The sequence below is a fragment of the Heteronotia binoei genome, chromosome 4 (assembly GCF_032191835.1).
Source record: "Heteronotia binoei isolate CCM8104 ecotype False Entrance Well chromosome 4, APGP_CSIRO_Hbin_v1, whole genome shotgun sequence".
Taxonomy (NCBI): Eukaryota; Metazoa; Chordata; class Lepidosauria; order Squamata; family Gekkonidae; genus Heteronotia; species Heteronotia binoei.
This window is the reverse complement of record NC_083226.1, coordinates 70,516,095-70,535,077: the sequence shown is the minus strand read 5'-3', so window position 1 is coordinate 70,535,077 and position 18,983 is coordinate 70,516,095.

Below are 18,983 nucleotides of genomic sequence, written 5' to 3'. Positions count from 1 at the left end.
AAAGTGGCTGGGCGGAGCACCTTCCCATTGTGTTAATTGGAGCTGACAAGGAGAGGGTGGATAATAATTATAAAGAAATTTCAAAAAATCTCTGTTTATGGGAATGTTGTTATGGTTGATTTTATAAAATAATTTTAGAATTTCAAGCTTCAAAGTGTCTTTACAACATCTTTGCTTACTCTGTGCGGAAATATGTCACTGCATCTTTTAGTCCACTTCTTGAAAGTAGTTTTCCAGGGGGGCACTGCGTAACTTTTTTTCTGAAAGAAAAATCAGCTTTTCATTAGTCGACTGCATTAGTCTTCTCCGATGCTGCAGTGCTGCTCCCATGTGGAAGTTTATGTCCATTTTAGCCACACAACTGTGGATGGTTTTGGGGGAGCACCTTCAGGATCTTGTTAAATGTAAGCATGATGCAGTTGTCCTTTCTTTGTCCTTGATATGCTCTTACCAAAATCTGCTGATTTCTGATATTGTTCAGGAAAGTGTGGGCTAAATGAAATATTTGTCACCCTGCTGTGTATTCTAGTGCTACAATAGCATCCTGAATACCTGAATTGCCTTTTCCAGTTGTCAGTACCATGTCAATAACATGCTGATGATATCATTTTTTAATCAATAACATTACGATGGCCCCCAAACTCTGAAATATCTTTCTAAAAGATTAGACAAATGTCTGGGTAAAGTTGTTCTGAAAGAAGGAATGACGAATCTAAATTCAATATATAATCCCTCTACATTATGCTTTCAGGTCTCCATATAATCACATGGACAGACACAGGAGAAAGCTGCATGATGCTGACAATAAATTGCAGGATTTCCAAAATAAAAAGTTGTGCATATTTGATCTTGGAGACTGTTAAGGAAATCACAGAGCTGTAATCCAACCCCCTGTACATGCAGGAACTTCACAAAAAACTCCCCCCCCCCAAACACACACACACATCCCCCATGACCCCTGCTGCATGCCCAGAAGACAGCAAAAATCTCCAGAATCCCTGGCCAAACTAGCCTGGAGAAAAATTGTTGCCTGACCCAAAGTGCTGATCAGAGCTTCCCTGGGCATGAAAGAAAGGGCCACAAGAACTGATCCAACTCTTCTTGCCCTCCCTCTCATAATTCTTCACAGAATTAGCATGGCTGTCAGATGACCATCTAGCCTCTGTTTAAAAATCCCCAAGGAAGCAGAGCCAACCCAAGCTCTGTGTCTCAGTTCTTCCCTCCCCTGCAATGTACTGTGCTAGTTCTCTCCATTTCTCCTTAAGTGTTGACACAAATCTATATAAAGTTGTCCAGGAAAATGTTCAGCTTTAATGCTGTGTTTCTGTCTCTACCTTCCTGTATAAGTGCTCCGAAGATATGCTAAGTGCTAAGATATGAGGGTGGTCTTTGTTTATTGTAATAATTTCCCAAAGTTAATTCTAGAGGGGTGCGTAAGACCACTGGTCCATGTAGCCCAGAATCTTGTTTCACACAGTGGCCAGCCAACTGCCCTGGGTGGCCACAACAAATGCAGTATGAAGGCAAAGGCCTTTATCTGGTGCTGCCTCCAGGCCCTGTTTTTCATAGGTTTGTGGGCTCTGTATATGAACATTCCCTTCACATAACTCAGCCAGTAGCCATTGATAGACTCCCCCCCCATCCCCTTTTGAAGCTTTTTTTGCCTGTTGCTATCAGTGAATCCTTAGGTGGTGAATTCCACTGTTATGTCACTCACTGAGTAGATCAGGTAGGCTTCCCAAATCCCCCGCCTGGGCGGGGGACCCCCGATTTGGAGCCTCCTCCTCCCCCCACTGGCCAAAAATCCAGAAAGCGGGGGAATGGCGGCCCTTCCCACCCAGCCCCGATCCAGCTGCTTCCTGCCCCGTCAGCTGGCCGGCGGGGGAAGCCCTGCCCCCAAAGCCACCATGTGACTTATCCCCTCCCGAGGCTCCAGTCTCCGCTTCGAAAGGCTTCCTTTTGGGATGGGATGTCTGTGTTACTTGGAAGAAGTTGGCTGCAACTCGTGAGTAGGCTTTTGCTTTTGACATGTACTGGCTAAAACTTGTGACTCTTGGTGGCCAGAGGAGAAAGGGCGGGAGAGCAGCAGGCCGTCGGCTTGTGGGGGCTCGGGGTGGGGGAGAAAACCCAGTCTGCCTTTAGTGCCCTGTTCTGCCGCACTTTAGAGAGCAGAGGAGAAAGGGTGGGAGAGCAACAGGCCATTGGGGTGAGCAAGGTGAGTTTGCGGGGGCTCTGGGTGTGTGTGGGAGAAAAGCCAGTCTGCCTCTCGGAGCCCTGTTCTGCCGCACTTTTGCTGTTGGTGGCCGGAGGAGAAAGGGCGGGAGAATGGGCGGCTTGTGGGGGCTCTGGATGTGTGGGGGAGAAGAGCCAGTCTCTCTCAGTGCCCTGTTCTGCTGCACTTTTGTTGTTGGTGGCCAGAGCAGAAAGGCCTCTACTTGCCTCCTCTGCAAGCTGCTTGCTCTCCTCGCCTGCTTAGCAGCTGGACAATTTTTGCTTTTGTTGGGAAGTTCTGCTTTGGTGGAACCTGCAGCAGCCACTGCTGCTGGAGGAGAAGGCTAAGGCAAGCAGAATCCCCCCCCTCCCAAGGGTGAGGAAGGGGCATAGGAGAAGGGCATTCCTCCTCTCCCCATGCCTTCTCCTTTCTCAGCAGCTGCTAATGGGCAGGTAGGCACACCCCTGTGGCTGCGGAGAAGAAGGGGCAGGTTCAGGTTGTGCAATCCAGCCTGGCAGCTTGCGTCGGAATTGGGGGTGGGTTGGGCCAAACTGGGGAGAAAGCGGCCAGGGGTGTCTCCTTTACTTCCACCACCTTCCATGGCTGCGCTCAGAGGAGACCTGCTTCTCTGGAGGCCAACTGGTGGAAAGAGACGCTAATCTTCTGGGAAAGGGGGGGGAAGGCATGCTCCTGCAGGGTGCTTTTGCAACAGACCTCAGCACGCCCAGCTCTTCAAGAGTAAAAGTGGTTTGGTAGGCTTAGGCTCTACACAGAGTCGCCAAAAACGGGGGGGGGGGCGGGGGGGACGTCTGCTCAGCACTTCATTATTCCCTATGTGGAGATCAATTCTCATAGGGTATAATGGGGAATTGATCTGGAGGTTTTGGGGGCTCTGGGGGAGCTGTTTTTTGAGCTAGCAACATCAAATTTTCAGTATAGTATCTAGTGTCTCTCCCCAAAGTACCCCCCAAGTTTCAAAACGATTGGACCAGGGGGTCCAATTCTATAAGCCCCAAAAGGTGCCCCTATCCTTCATTATTTCATATGGAAGGAAGACATTTAAAAAGGTGTTCTGTCCCTTTAAATATGATGGCCAGAACTCCCTCGGAGTTCAGTTATGCTTGTCACACCATTGTTCCTGGCTGCGCCCCAATGTCTCCTGGCTCCACCCCCAAAGTCCCCAGATATTTCTTGAATTGGACTTGGCAACCCTAAGATCAGGGCTTCCTTTTGCTGGGTACCCCTGAGTTCAGTATTATGGCAGAGGGAGGGAGAGTTCTCTCTATCTACTTTCTCTGCTCCTGCATAATTTTTAAACCTCAGTCATGTCTGACCCCCACTTAGCCACCTTTTCATAGACTGAAAATTACTGGAGTCTTCAGCCTTTTCCAAAAGGAAAAGTTCTTCAACCCCTTAACTGTTTCAATTGCCTAAAATAAACTACATGTTTTCCATGGCAGAGTGGGGATTGAAACTTGTGTCTCACAGATACTAGCAACTAGTGCATCCCTTTGTCTCTCTGTAACACCGTTATGAATATTATTATAGTAATACATTGCTGCCGCAGAAATTCATTTTAAACAAGTTTCAACAGGAGAAGCCATTTTTTTTGGGGGGGAGGATCCCCCCAAAGTGCACTTTAAAGGCATCACCTTTTGGGGCATGAGAGTGCATATCTTCCAGTCCACAATCTAAACAACATTTTGACTATGATCTCCCAGGAAACATCATACATTTAAGGTTTAGAAGACAGTAGCGCAAATCAGAAGACTCTGGAAAGTAGACAATTGAGCCATAATTGAGGTCTCCTGAGCAGGGCAAAACCTTCAAATGGAAACAATCAAAGTAACACCTTCAAAGTGACACTATAGATTCTATGTTGGAAGGAAAATAAAGAAGAACTTTTAGACCCTTTTTGGACTTTGTATGGCTAAGAAACAACCAAATTAGACAGAAATCAAAAACCTCTTAGAAAATAGGCAAAAAAGAAATGAAAGGAACAACAGCAAGCACAGGAATGGTTGATGACAGGGATTTCTTCTGTTTAACTATATCATTGCCTGTGGGAATGGGAATTATCATATGGTTCTGAGGTCTACCGCATCTCATTAAAAACCAGGTGTGACCACCAGTTCATCCTGTTATAAGACAACCAAGGAAAAGTCATATTCTAGAATTGCAAAAAAAAAAAAGGGGGGGGAGCAAATATGCAATCAGTTCCAAAGCCAAACAAGACTGTGAAACATGAGATTGCCACATGGACATGCAGTAGGACAGCAGCTGTGAGCTCCTTGTGGGAAAATCACCATAGGGACCAAACCTAAAATGAAAGGCTGAAGGATCTGGGTATATTTAGTCTGGAGACAAGACAACTGATAGGTGATTTGATAACCATCTTCAAGTACTCGAAGAGCTGTCACACAGAGGATGGTGCATAGTTATTTTCTGTTGCCCTGGAAGGTTGGACCAGAACCAACGGGTAAAAATGAAATCAAAAGAATTTTCAACTTAACATCAGGAAGAACTTCCTGATAGAATGGTTCCTCAGTGGAACAGGCTTCCTCAGTAGGTGGTGGGCTCTCCTTCTTTGGAGGTTTTTAAACAGAGTAGATGTCCATCTGACAGCAATGCTGATTCTGTGAATTTAGGCAGGCCATGAGAGGGAGGGCAGGAAGGGTTGTATCAGTGCTTAGTTCTCGTGGCCCTTTCTTATATGCCTGGGGAAATGCTGATTGTCACTTGGGAGTCAGGCAGCAGTTTTTCTCCAGACCAGTTTAGCCAGGGATCCTGGAGGAGATTTTTGTTGTTTGTTTGTTCTGCCATCTTCTGGGCATGGAGCAGAGATAATGGGGTGTCAGAGGGAGATATTTGTAAAGTTCCTGCATTGTGCAGGGGTTTGGACTAGATGACCCTGAAGGTCCCTTCCAACTCCATGATTCTATGAATGAGCTTCAGCCTTCTCCCAGGGCCCTTTTTAAAATCCCCTTTTAAAAACCAGAAGAGCCACAGGGAACATAACCCTTTTTAAAACCAGAAGAGCCACAGGGAGCATAACTCATCAAACTGGGTGGACTGAGCATTTACTGAAAGGCTACATGGGGATCCATGTTTTTCCGAAGTCTTTATATAATGTTGTGGTCGTGAAATGGTGTTTTGTGCTACTGTACAATACATGGACCTAACTGTGATATGTGATTTTATGTTGGGTTTTGGAGGGACTCATCATAAATATCATGAAGATCTATGAGAGATCTGTAGTTTAGATTCCTGATTTTGTACCATGGTGCTGCTGAGGTGATCAAGGTGTAACTTCTGTTGTACAATCTGTGACCATGGATGTGATCAGTAAGTAGATGGTGAGTTTGGGGTGATCCCACAAAAAACTTGAAAATTCATACTTTGCGACAGGATCCATAAGGTTCCATGCTTCTGAACCATGTTTTTTGCAGCATGGAGTCACCATGATGCAATGGATACATGATTTCTGTGGTTTGAGCTGTGCCCATGGATATGATATGTGATTTGATGGTGAGTTTCAGTTGACTTAAGCAAAACCATGAGGATCCATACTTTGCAAACCATGTTTTTGAATTATGGTATCACCATGAAGCCATGAATGCATAATTCTGTGGTTCAAACTGTTGCCATGGACATGAAATGCGATTTGATGGTGATGCTGGGGTGACCCAAAGAAAAAAATCATGAGGATCCATGAGAGTCTGGGTTTCAAGATCATGTTTTTCTGCCATGGTGTAGTCACGAAGCTGTGGATTCATAATTTCTGTGGTACAAGCTCTGCTCATGGACATGATATGTGATTTGAGGGTGAGCTTGGGGTGATCCAAAGCAGAAACCCTGAGGTGTGAGAAAAATACCCCTAATTTCAGAACATCGTAGTCACCCGTTTGGTTGCCAGGGTGCCTGGAGACTCAACTCACACACATCTGCCAGGAAAATGTGGGTTTAGTCTACCAGACTGTAAGGGACTTATGTGAGTTCTTACAGCCACAATGTTGCAGCAGCACTCTGTGTCTCTGGAAGAGTGCTAACCAGGAGGAAAGATGGGTTTCCAGTGGCTCCGTGTGCTCACCATCTCGGCCGTTGCAGCGGAAGAAGTTGCGCCGCCAGGAACTGTCCAGGCAAACGGATTCCAGCCTTGACCATAGAATCCATATGGGAAAGCTAACATCACCAGCAACTATCTTCCTGCAGTGCCAGACTCCATTACAACAAAGCGGGAGGTTCACGTTCTCAACAGATGTCACCTATGCATAAGGCAATCAAGCTTATCTTAGGCGTGGATCCTGTCAGACTGCCTAAGCCTTTGTCCAACGGAACCCAAGACAAAGGATGGTGCCAGTAGAGGAATGAAGAAGAGGAAGTACATCTTCATCCAGAGCCAAGTTTCTTTGTATAGATCGGGTGATACCTTAGATAGCAATTTGGCCATTTATCGTCACCTTTTAGATAAGTTTGATAGCCTTTTAATCACCTCCACCCCAATAATTTCTCCCATTCTTTCCCTTAATAGTCATCCTGGAGCCTCCCCCTTTGGCCCATTGTTACCTGGAAGTCCAATCAGGTAACCAGGGCCAAGTCTGCTCATTGGCTAGGTATGGGCATCCAATCAGGTGCCCCCAATAAACCGGCTATTGGCTACCGCATAAGTCCAGCCCTTATGGTCATTGCAGAGCCTCCCCTTTTTCTGAGGTCATGCACCAGCTGACCTCCTGTCATCCACCCCTGTACCTCCCAACCCCTAAGGGCTCAAGGTAGTCCTTATAACCACAGTCCCAACTCCCCACAGGTGTGCATCTAGCAGTATCCCATTCCTGCTGTTTAGATACATCCCCGATTCTTGGGCAGTTGAGGGTCCTCTTCCCCATCATTCTCATTTGTCACCATTGGAGCCTTCCTTAATGTCTACGATCAGTAATTATCACCCTGTTTGTCCATCCTTATGTTACCTATATGCATTTCTCTCTATTTTTATTAGGTATGTATGTATGTATGTATGTTATATGAGTCTATTATCTTGTATGTGTGTGTGTTCTATATTTTTCTGTAATAAAATCATAATTGTTTTACTTAATTAGTGTCCTTGGTAAATTTTGCAATAATTTCTGGAAGTGAAATCCTGTATACATAGATTCTAGATTCTTTTTAAGCCAAAGGTGCCCACCTGTCAATACCCCAACCTCTTTTGAGGGCATTTTGGCTTACAGAGGATCTATGAGGATCGATGCTTTGGATCCATGTTTTTGCAGAGTGGTGTTGCCACAAAGCCATGGATCCATACCTGTGGTGCAGGTATGCCCATGGGCACAATATGTGATTTGATGATAGTGTAGGGGTGACCCAAAGCAAAAATCAAGAGGATCCATGAGGATCTGTGCTTCAGAACCATTTTTCTCACCACAAAGCTGTGGATCCATGATTTCTGTGGTGCAAGGTCTTCCTGTGAACATATGATTTGGTGGTGAGCTTGGGGGAATCCAAATCAAAAATCATAAGGTTCCATGAGGATCCATGCTTCAGAGCCAGTTTGGTGTAGTGGTTAAGTGTGTGGACTCTTATCTGGGAGAACCGGATTTGATTCCCCACTCCTCCACTTGTAGCTGTCTTCGGTCAGCCATAGGTCTCGCAGGAGTTGTCCTTGAAAGGGCAGCTGCTGTGAGAGCCCTCTCAGCCCCACCCACCTCACAGGGTGTCTATTGTGGGGGGAGAAGATATAGGAGATTGTAAGCTGCTCTGAATCTGATTCAGAGAGAAGGGCGGGGTATAAATCTGCAGTAAAAACCCCATGTTTTTTGCAACATGTGGTCACCACAAAGCTGTGGATCCACAATTTCTGTGGTGCAAACTCTGCCCAGGGACATGATATATGATTTGATGGTGAGTTTGGGCAGGATTAAAAAAAATCATAAGAATCCATGAGGATCCATGGTCCAAAACCTTGTTTTTACTCCATGGTGTTGCCAATGAAGCCATGGATCCATGATTTCTGAGGTGCAAGCTCTGTGATTTGATGGTGAGCTTGGGGTGACCCAACTCAAAAATCATGAGGATTCATGCTTCAAAACCATGTTTCTGCAACATGGGGTCAATGAAGCCATAGATCCATTATTTTTGTGGTGCAAGCTTTACCCATGGACATGATATATGATTGGGTGGTGAGCTTGGGGAAATCCAAATCAAAATTATAAGGATCCATGCTCTGGAACCTTGTTTTTGCCCCATGGTGTTGCCGCAAAGCCATGGAACCACAATTTCTGTGCTGCAAGCTCTGTCCATGGATATGATAGTTGATTTGATGGTGAGCTTGGGGTCATCCAATGCAAAACCCATGAGGATTCATGAGGAACTCTACTTGTGTTTTTTTCACTGTTGTGGCACCACGAAGGCATGGATGTGTGACTTTTGCTATACAATCTTTGGCTCTAGACACTATAGGTGTTATGATGGTGTGTGATAATCTAATGCAAAAATTATGAGAATCTGTGAGGATCTGTGCTTTAGAACTATGTTTTTGCACTGTTGTAGCGCCATAAATATGTGGATGCATAATTTTTGTGGTGCTCCCTAAAGTCTAAGTCAAATTTTACAATATGATAGTAGTTTTATTTTGTTTCAGTGTAAAAATCATATGAATTCATGAGGATCAGTTTAGATCTGACTTTTACCCAGACCAGTGAAAACTAAAGGCACAAAAATGCATGCTGAAATCAGGGGATAAAGCAAAGCAATATGGAACTAGAAGTGACCAAAATAATGTGGAAAAGCCCCCAAACTGCCACATTAGCTTTGGCTGAGAAAAAATATTGGCATGAATACTAAGACAATGGGGGAGAATGATCATTTGAGATGGGTTGCAATGATTATTTGAGTGATAATAATATGGTTAGATATTTTGAATTGAAGATTTCAGTCATTAGAAATGCTCCAGACACGTAAAATACACAATCAATCAATGTCCGGCAAAAACTAGTAGATAATAGACTTTCCAGAAAATACTAGCATGATTTCAATAACTTTTGATGAATAAAGACATTCTGGAATTCTTAATCTTTAACACAATTTTTAGATTTAAATTAAACTGGATGTCTTCCTGTTTTCCTCTGTTCTTGCATTAGATGACTGCAGAGTATGGAAGATTCACAATTGGATTAAAATATACCGAGACATATGTATTGTCTTTTTCATCTATGATCTATTCAGTTTTTTCATTTGGGAGTAGTTTACAGCATCTGGAAGCATGAATAGATATGTAAATAATATCCTCTGGGATGAATTCACCTGAAAACCATCTTTAAATATTTGTGAACTCTGGGAAATTCAGAAAAATGTTGATCTATGAAATGAATTCAGCCACCAATTCTTCTCCAGCCTTACTCTATTCCTACCTTATTCTTTTGCTCTGTTGCTCAGTGTTCTTACTGATTTTGGGTGATATTGAGTGCGTTCAGATGTACCATTAGTGGCAACACAGTTCCATCTCGCTGACGGATTAAATATGTTCATCCAGACAGCCACATCTGGCAATCGAGCATCATCTGGGGTCATCCTGGCTTGCTCCAGATCAATGCCGCATTAATTTGATAGGGCAGAAAGTCCGGCCCTTTTTCACAAAAGCAGCACACAATCGGTTTTTTCATGTTTGGACAGCTCATACGCGATACTGCCCCTTGGAATGTTTACTGCCCCTCCCGCTTTTTTTTTTTTTAAGTCCCAGCAGACATGCGCATTGCCAGATCATCCGGGAATCTGAGGTGACGCTTCTGCTTCTCTGATCAACACAGGATCAGAGGGGGGAGGGAACATTATCCCACTATTCAGAACAGGAAAAAAAAAATTTTTTTTCAATGTGGGAATTTCCAGATATCATTGTCACTGTCAATTTCCAGGAAAGTAGTTTCTGGCAGTCCCATGGGTTGAATCAGCAATGTTAATTCCGGAAACTTCCCCTGCCATCCCCCCCTGCCTCTGAAGCAACGTTTGATTTCCTACCTCCAAACAGTTGGACACATGTTCAATGGACCCCTCCCAGGAATCACCATCTGATCACGCATGACCCAAGAAAAGAGTGTGATAGTATTGGATGTCTGATCCCTCAACAACAGGATGAGTCGCATTCTTGGATGCTCATCTGATCGGCCCTGCATCGAATCAATATTCAGCAGTTCAAATTTGAGCACTACATGCCCGCTTTTAATGTGACGTGTGACTGCACCCATTAAATGTTTAAAACCTTTACTTTGAATTTTCTCATTCTCATCCAGCTTAGTTATACATAATAGGATGCAGGACTCTTTTTGAAGCAGGAGCTCCTCTGCATAAATCATGCCCCCCTGATTTAGCCAATCCTCCATGAGCTTAGAAGACTCTTAGTGCAGGGCCTACTGTAAGCTCCAGAAGGATTGGCTACATTAGGGGTGTGTGGCCTAATATGTAGATGAGCTCCTTCTGGAAAAAGAACTCTGATAGGATGTAAGGCTTGTATTCTGTAAATAAAAATATTTTCCAGGCTGTCAGAGGAAATCTCCCATCTGCCATGAGGTTCTTCCCTGTCACCAAATGTAAATTTGAATGTAAAAACTAAAATTATCTACAACAACAACAACAACAAAAGTGGTTAGAGCTGTGTGCAGGCAAAGTGCAGACCCTTCCAGATATCCATCAACTATATTGCACAAAAAGTAATATATTGTAGTAATCACATGTGATTAAACTGAACTGCAAATAATATGGATTAGACACTGGTCAACTTTACAACACACTTATTCTTTTCCTAGAGGAAATCAGGAGGAATAAAAAAATTACCACGAAGTCTTTGAATTTGGGAAGGCTAGCTTACAAGTCTCTGCATCTAACCCTTTTGCACACACCAAAGGCTGACACAAATGTATTTTCATCTATTTTAAAGGCAAGCAGAAAAAACATCCTTGGGGCAAAAAAGCACTTTAGTTTTGGCAGGACAAATTTCTGCTTCTGGAGCAGCAATTAAAGCATGAGAGAAGCTAATGATTTCAGTTAGTTGCAGTGTGGCTGAAACATGCCTCCATTCTTGTGTTTTGTCCAGCATTCATTTATTTATATGCATTTATCCATAAATTATGTAGATATAAAAGGCACAATTTGGAGTGCATCTCCCCCTTAAATTTCCAGTCTTTAAAATATTATGAAGCTGTAACTTCCCCATCCTATCTTCAAGATAATGGTTTTAGGATGTTGTTGTTGTTTTTTTAAGAATTCCAGAATCTTAAAAGGTGCTTATTGTCTTAGAGCTGCTAACCTGGAGGATACTTTTTCTTTGTTATGTTGTTGATTATACCTCTGTTCTCTCAGGAGAACATAAAAGAGACAGATGATTACCACTTCATTCCTAAGCGTTTGGAAATTTTTTAAGTGATCGTACAGTAACAAAAGTCTCCCTGTCAGTCATTACTGAAGGGTTTGTGGCAAGAAATGTAGGCTGTGAAAATTATACATAAATGCTTAGATGAAGCAGAAAAAATATGGAGAGAATTTTGCTTTCTCTGCTCTTTTCTGTAGAAGATACAGTGGCAGATCCCTCAAAAATATCTGAGCACTATATCTTGCAGCCAAGTTGCACATCTTCACTTGCATTGAGTCTGCAGTCAAAGTCAGTCATCTTCATCAATGTTCTGATTCTCTGGGTCATGTATAGTGGTTTCTATGGCCTAAGGTACATGGGGATGAGAGCTGGTTAGCAGCACTACAACTTCCCCATTCAATGAATTAGATGTCTTTATGGTCTGGTGGCAACCCAAGTAAAATGTGAACCTCTAAACCTAATGTAGTCACCATATTGTATTAAACAGAAATTCTAGTAAAGTAGAAAATTAGATCAATGAAATCCTAGACCTGTGACAATGAATGATGTTTAGGTCAGGATTTTATTCTACTGCCATCTTATTGCTCATAATAGAATAAATTTAGCTGCTGAAGAGCACTGTGGACCTATGGCCACAGTTAAGCTTCAAAATATATGCTGAACCACCTTTAGTGTGCATATTTTATTTGCAAAGTCTATTAAATGTAGCTCCACGAGGCAGCTAAGGTTCCCCATGGCCCCATAAACTATTAGTGAGCCTGGAAACTTAGTTTTATAACCACTGATCTAACCTCTGATACCATTCAGTGTTGCTATCTGCATGGATTAATCCCTTTGTGAGAGATATTCACATGATCAGAAGTGTCGTGTCTTAATGGCAATTTATCACATTCAAGATTATCAGGTACTCAATGAACAGAAAGAATAAAATAATTCAATTTGCCAAAAAGTTGCCCTTTGAGGCCAAAATCTCTGGATGATGACTTCTTATGTATACAGTACAGATGCTGAAGAAAAATTAAAATCCATTTGATTCTCTCAAGCTCATACAACGTGTAACATAAGCCATTACAAACATCTGCAACACTCCTCCAATATCATTGTATAGCAGGGGTGGCCAACGGTAGCTCTCCAGATGTTTTTTGCCTACAACTCCCATCATCCCCAACCATTGGCCATGCTGGCTGGGGCTGATGGGAGTTGTAGGCAAAAAACATCTGGAGACTACCATTGGCCACCCCTGTTGTATAGCATTATATTCCTTAAGAGAAAATTTAATCCTTTGATCACTTACTGTAAAAAAAGAGATCTGTTTTCAAAGAAGGCATATATAGTTGCAAATCGATTATATATTACTACTTTGGGGTGGGGGGATAGAAGAAAAAGGAACAAAATGGCCCACCTTGTTAAAAACTCATTCAGACTTCTCTAGCTGTATGATGGGCTTTCCACAACAGCTACATAAAGTGCCAATTGAAACCAACCCTGTCATATATACTTCTACAAAATACGAACAGTGCTAAATACTTTAAAGTGAATCAATTTTCATGAAAGTGTTTTAACCTTCTTAAGGTCAAGAAATAGCAATTTTCCAGGCTCACTGTAACTTGTGAATTAGTCCTGAGAGCCATTCATGTACGTGCACTGCATACTTCATTTGATCCCTGAAATTTATTGTCAAAAATCTTCTTTGGGCATGGCTTCAGAGTTTCCTCCCATACATTTTAGGAATGTTATCTCAGTTTTGTCTAAATTGAGCTCCAAGTTGATTTCTTTGCTAAATCAACATGAGAGATGCACTGTTTGCCAGCGGTTGCTGTTGTTTTGGTTTGTAACAGGGTAATAAGATGTAGAAAAGGGGTGTCATTGGTGATGAGGGCTGAATCCGACATAAATGAGACCTTATTGAACTGGGTCATGTGCGTACCTATTTAAGATTAGGTATCAGAGACATAAACACAGACAACCACAATTAAGGGGGTTTTTTAATTTAAAAAACCATGCTTAAAACATTAGCACTCTTTGGTTTTACAGGTGCTTTCTTTGTAGCTCTCCCATGGGAACCTGGGCAAAGGAAGATCTGACTCTTTCCTTCCTTCCCCAGGGGATGAGGAAGGGAAGGGGCCTCAGACAATGGAAGGAAGAGAGGCTTGGCTCAGTAGCTCTGTTGTGGGATTGAGAGAGCCTGGCAAAGCAAGCTATCCCTTCTCCCCCTCCTCCGCAAGGGAGGAGCCTCATCCAGTGGAGAAAATAGAGGTTTTGCTCTGTAGTTCCTGAGTGATTGAGCAAGTCTTGCAAAGCAAGCTGTTATGCAGAAGGAAGCAAGAGAGAGGGAGAAGGAAGCAGATGACAGCCAGTTACTCCGGAGCCTGATAGGAGCCCTCTGGGGGCCTGATTTGGCCCTGGGCCACATGTTTAACACCCCTGAACATAATACTGTAGCTAGCCTGCTAAGTATCATACAACTGAATAGGAGTCAAGCACCTTTAAGACCAACTTAATTTTATTCAGAACATAAGCTTTCGTGTGCTCTCTAAGCACACTTCATCAGACGAGAAATCCGGTACAGTGAGCAAAGCCACACCTAGCTGGTAGTCAGTGGCTCAGAATGCAAACTGGTACAAATTTAAGATCCAATGACAGTATAATAAAATTATCCAGTAGGGAGTGGTTTAGAATGCAAAATGGTACAAATTTAAAATTCAATGACATAATAGTAAAATTAACAAATTGAGCAAACCTTTGATCTGAGTAGCATGAGCATGCAAAAGCAATAAAACAGGAATATGTCAAAATGTGAGAATGTCTGTTAATGACTATATTGTATTAAGCCTGGGTCAAAAGAAAGGTATTTATATCTCAGAAGATTTCCCATCCAACTTATTTACCTTTTAACATGTAACACATATAGTTTGCCATTGGGAGAAAAAATACATTAAAATTAGCGGGAGATGGGTTCAGTATATGTAATGGGATAAACAGCCAATATCCCTGTTTGAATATGTCAATACAGCTAAAAGAGAAATACATTGGATAGTGATGTTCTTGTCCACCTAATTTACTTTTTAACATGTAAACATCATTCTAGTTTGCCATAGAAAAAAAAAAGAATATGATAAAATATAGTGGAAATGGGTTTAATATATGCAATGAGATAAACAGCCAATATCCCTATTTTGCGTATGTCAATACAAAAAATCATTCTGATACACTATTCTAAAAGAGAAATACATTGGCATATTGTGGATGTACAACTTACTCAGTGAGAGTGGGTTTAGCATCTGTAATGAGAAAAAAACCCCAATACCCCTGTTCAGTCCTGGGGAGGTGTTTGTTCTAAGTTTCATAATAATTTGTAATTCAGCAATTTCTCTCTCCATTCTGTTCTTGAAGTTCCTCTGCAGTAAAACAGCTACTTTGAGGTCATCCATTGAATGCTTTGGAAGGTTAAAGTGTCCCCCCACAGGTATCTCAGTTCTGTAATTCCTGATGTCAGATTTGTGTCCATTTATCCTTTGGCAGAGGGTTTGTTTTTTTCTATGGCAAACCCAGGCCCCACCCCCACACCACTAATCAGCTGGACAGTATTGGGGGCAGGGATCTCACTAAAAAAAAGAGATATTTAGCATCATTATCTACATGACCTGAAACAAGGACATCAGGGGTAACACTCTGATATCTCGGCAAAAATTCTATGGTAGAAGCCAAATTTACAATAAAGTTTTTGCCAAATACCAGTGCCACCCCAACATCCCGAAAATGATGATGTTTCTTCTGAGTCGTGTGGGCAGGGATGTAGACACATTACTGGATGAAGCCTGCTCCTGGTGAGTCCCCCCACCCCCTGCTGGTTGTCAGGAGTGACCCAACAACTCTATGGCCTTCAGGTATGTTGGTCCCAAACAATACAGTGCTTTGAAGGTCAAAACTATCACCCTGACTTGTGCCCAAAACTCAAGGCTTTTTTGTAGCAGGAACTCCTTTGCATATTAGGCCACACCTTCCTGATGTAGCCAATCTTACATGAGCTTATAGGGCTCTTTGTACAGGGCCTACTGCAAGTTCCAAGAGGATTGGCTACATCAGAGGTGTGTGGCCTAATATGCAAAGGAGTTCCTGCTACAAAAAAAAGCCCTGCCAAAAATAAATTGAGAGACAGTACAGATGGGTGAAGACTGAAGTGATATGATTCTTACATCCCATTCTGTCATCCACAGAACAGTGCTTCCCAGTGCCAATCCAAAAAGATAATCTATAAGGATACCATGATCGATGGTATCAAAAGCAACTGAACTGAAAGCATTTCCCAGAGCAGGACGACCACGAGGCCAACCAAAGCTGTTTTAGTCCCGTAACCAAGCCTAAACCCAAATTGGAAAGATCTAAACAATTTGCCTCACCTGGAAGAACTTTGAGCCATTCAACAACAACCCATTCAATCAGCTTGCTCAAGAACTGAATACTAGAGACTGGTCAATAATTATTGAGATCTTCTGGGTGCAGGATAGGCTTCTTTAGAAGTGGATGTTCCGCAGCTGGTAATAGCATCACCTGGTAGATAAGATCCCACAAAGCCTGTATTAAAGAGTCAGGACATTTTTTTCAAGGTAGTTGGCAACCCTTACTACTACAGAGGCCAGCACACAGTGAACCAGGGTGACCAGAAAATATATGATGTAAAGGCTTAACTACAACAAATTAATGGAATCGGTTAGGCCTTTATGTTATTCAGGGCCCTGCGGGACATTGGACAGTTCTGCAGGGCCTGTAAGACAGTCCTCTTCCAGTTGGCTTATAACTGACCAGCATTGAAACATTGAAATATTGAAATATTCTGACGGAAGACTATAAGATAGCACACTGAGACTGATTGATGTATTGATATATTAGTTGTTTTAATTATGTAAATTATTATTGTATTTTAATTCTTGAATTTTATTGTTAGAATTTTTATGTAGTGAGCCACCCTGAGCCCGCTTTGGTGGGGTAGAGCGGGATATAAATCAAATAAAATGAAATGAAATGAAATGAATTATTCTCTATATTTAGGATCCAAAGAATTCTTGTATACATTCTTGTGCATACCAGGACTTCCCATACTAATCACAGCTCTTTAAGTTGCATTAGATGTTTTCTGGCCGAGGTCAGACACACATAAACTGACAAGATGGGCATGGATGAAAGCCAGATGCATGTCGGATTTTATGCGGTTGTCCAAACATCAGCATCTGGCAATGGTCGTTGGCTCGTTCATGTCCTGCACTGCCACGACTGGGATGCGGACTTTTTTGATAGTACATTAAATCCAGACCAAGAATGCTTCGGACGACTCCCACGCGTACTTTTTATGTTTGAACGCTCCATTATAGCCGACTCGTCGCAAGCGCACATCCGCTTCCCTGCAAGAGCCCACTCTAAATGATATCATTGTGCCAGCAATTGTTGACTCAGCCTTCTAACCTTCCAAGGTTGGTAAAATGAGTACCCAGCTTGCTGGGGGGAAAAGTGCAATTACCAGGGAAGGCAATGGCAAACCACCCCATAAAAGGTCTGCCATGAAAACTTTGTGAAAGCAACATCACCTCAGAGTCGAAAACAACTGGTGCTTGCACAGGGGACCTTTCCTAAATGGGGGCGGGGGAGGCAGATCACCCACCTTTGCTGTCTCCCTGCCGGGCAGGGAGATGGCAAAGGCAGTTCCTGGGCTTCCCCCCCCCTTTAAACACCCAGGTGGGGTGTTTAAAAGTGAGGAAAAGGCAGATCGCCCACCTTTACATTCTCCCCATCAGGCGGAGAGACGGCAAAGAGAGCTCCTGTGCTCCCCTCCCCCATTTAAACACCCCAGTGGGGTGTTTAAATGGAGGGGGAGGAAGATGACCCACCTTTGTGGTCTCCTCGCCAGGCAGAGAGACAGCAAAGAGTTCCTGTGCTCCCCCCCATTTAAACACCCTGGCGGGGTGTTCATTTTTTGTGACAGTCTACATTGTTTGATGCCCATTTTGGCCTGTTCTGGCCCAATCCGGCTTTTACCCTGTCCTCTTTAAATGGGGGGGGGAGGAAGATGACCCACCTTTGCCATCTCCCCACCAGGTGGAGAGACAGCAAAGAGAACTGGCAGGGAGACAGCAAAGGTGGGTGATCTGCCTTCCCCCCCATGCCCCCCCATTTAAACACCACAGTGGGGTGTTTAAATGGTGGAGGAGAAAGATCACCCACCTTTGCTGTCTCCCCGCCAGAGGGAGAGACAGCAAAGAGAACTCCTGGGCTTCCCCTCCCTGGCCAGGTGTTTAAATTGGAGGGGGGGGGGTGCAGATTGCCCACCTTTGCTGGCACCTTTAAAAAAAAAAAGCCAAGCACGATATCCCATGGTACTGCACTTGCGCAAGTGCGGAATACCATCTCAAAAAATAAGGTCCGGTTGAGACCTCTGATCAATCAAGGACCAACGCTGCTAAGAAATGAAGGATGGAGGGATGTCTGATCAGGAAATTCGTTGTAAAAAAGCTGTGGGGTATAATGGCGACGGGTTAGGGATGGATTTAATGGTGAGTGTGACCGCGGCCTCTGAAAGTTTTGAAGGTAGATTTTTGGAGCTATAATTAGAAAGGGAACTTCAAAGACTTTTTACATGTGCTGAAATTGTGTGCATGTTGCTATGGGTTCTGGCTCTTGAGCACGGTCTTTTCTCAAAGAATGAAGCAATATTCAGTTTCTCCAGGAGCACCTAAATTCTAGTATATAACAAAAGGTGATCAAGGTAACAGTAAGCACCGTAGTCATAAAAACAGGTTTGAATTTCTGTACCAGTTATGAACTCACAGTTGTGTAAAAATTATATTTAGTGATGCTTAAGTCCAAGCAGGTTATCCTGGCCAAAAAAAAAAACCCAAACAAAACAGACAAAACAAAGAAGTATTTGATCATATTTTCAAGAAAAAAACCCCCCAACAATGTATCTTAGTGGATTACTTAGCTGTGCTTGTACTTTTGTAGTCCGCTGAACAGTGAGATAACTCCTCAACTTCTGATTGTGGGACAAGAAGACAGACAGATCTGTTTAAAGTAAAGATGAAAAGCTTATTTATGTATATTGAAGACCTAAATCTCTCGCAAGTTTGCTTGCTTTTTAATGGCATAGGCCATAAAATTTGCAATGCCAAGAGAAGGCCATCAGGAAGGAAGAAATAGAGAGTGAGATGGATAAATTAACAAGAACTTTAAGAGACTATGATTTGGACGTGTTTAAAAAGGAGTGGAAGAAATTTAGAGGATATATAGAGCAAGAGTGGAATGTAAAAAGACATTGGACAATTTTTTAATACGAATGTGGGAAAAGAAAGACATTGAACTTTGATTGGTTAAGGGTACCTTTATAATTGAATTTAAGTATATAACCTCAGCGGGAGTCTAGTAATG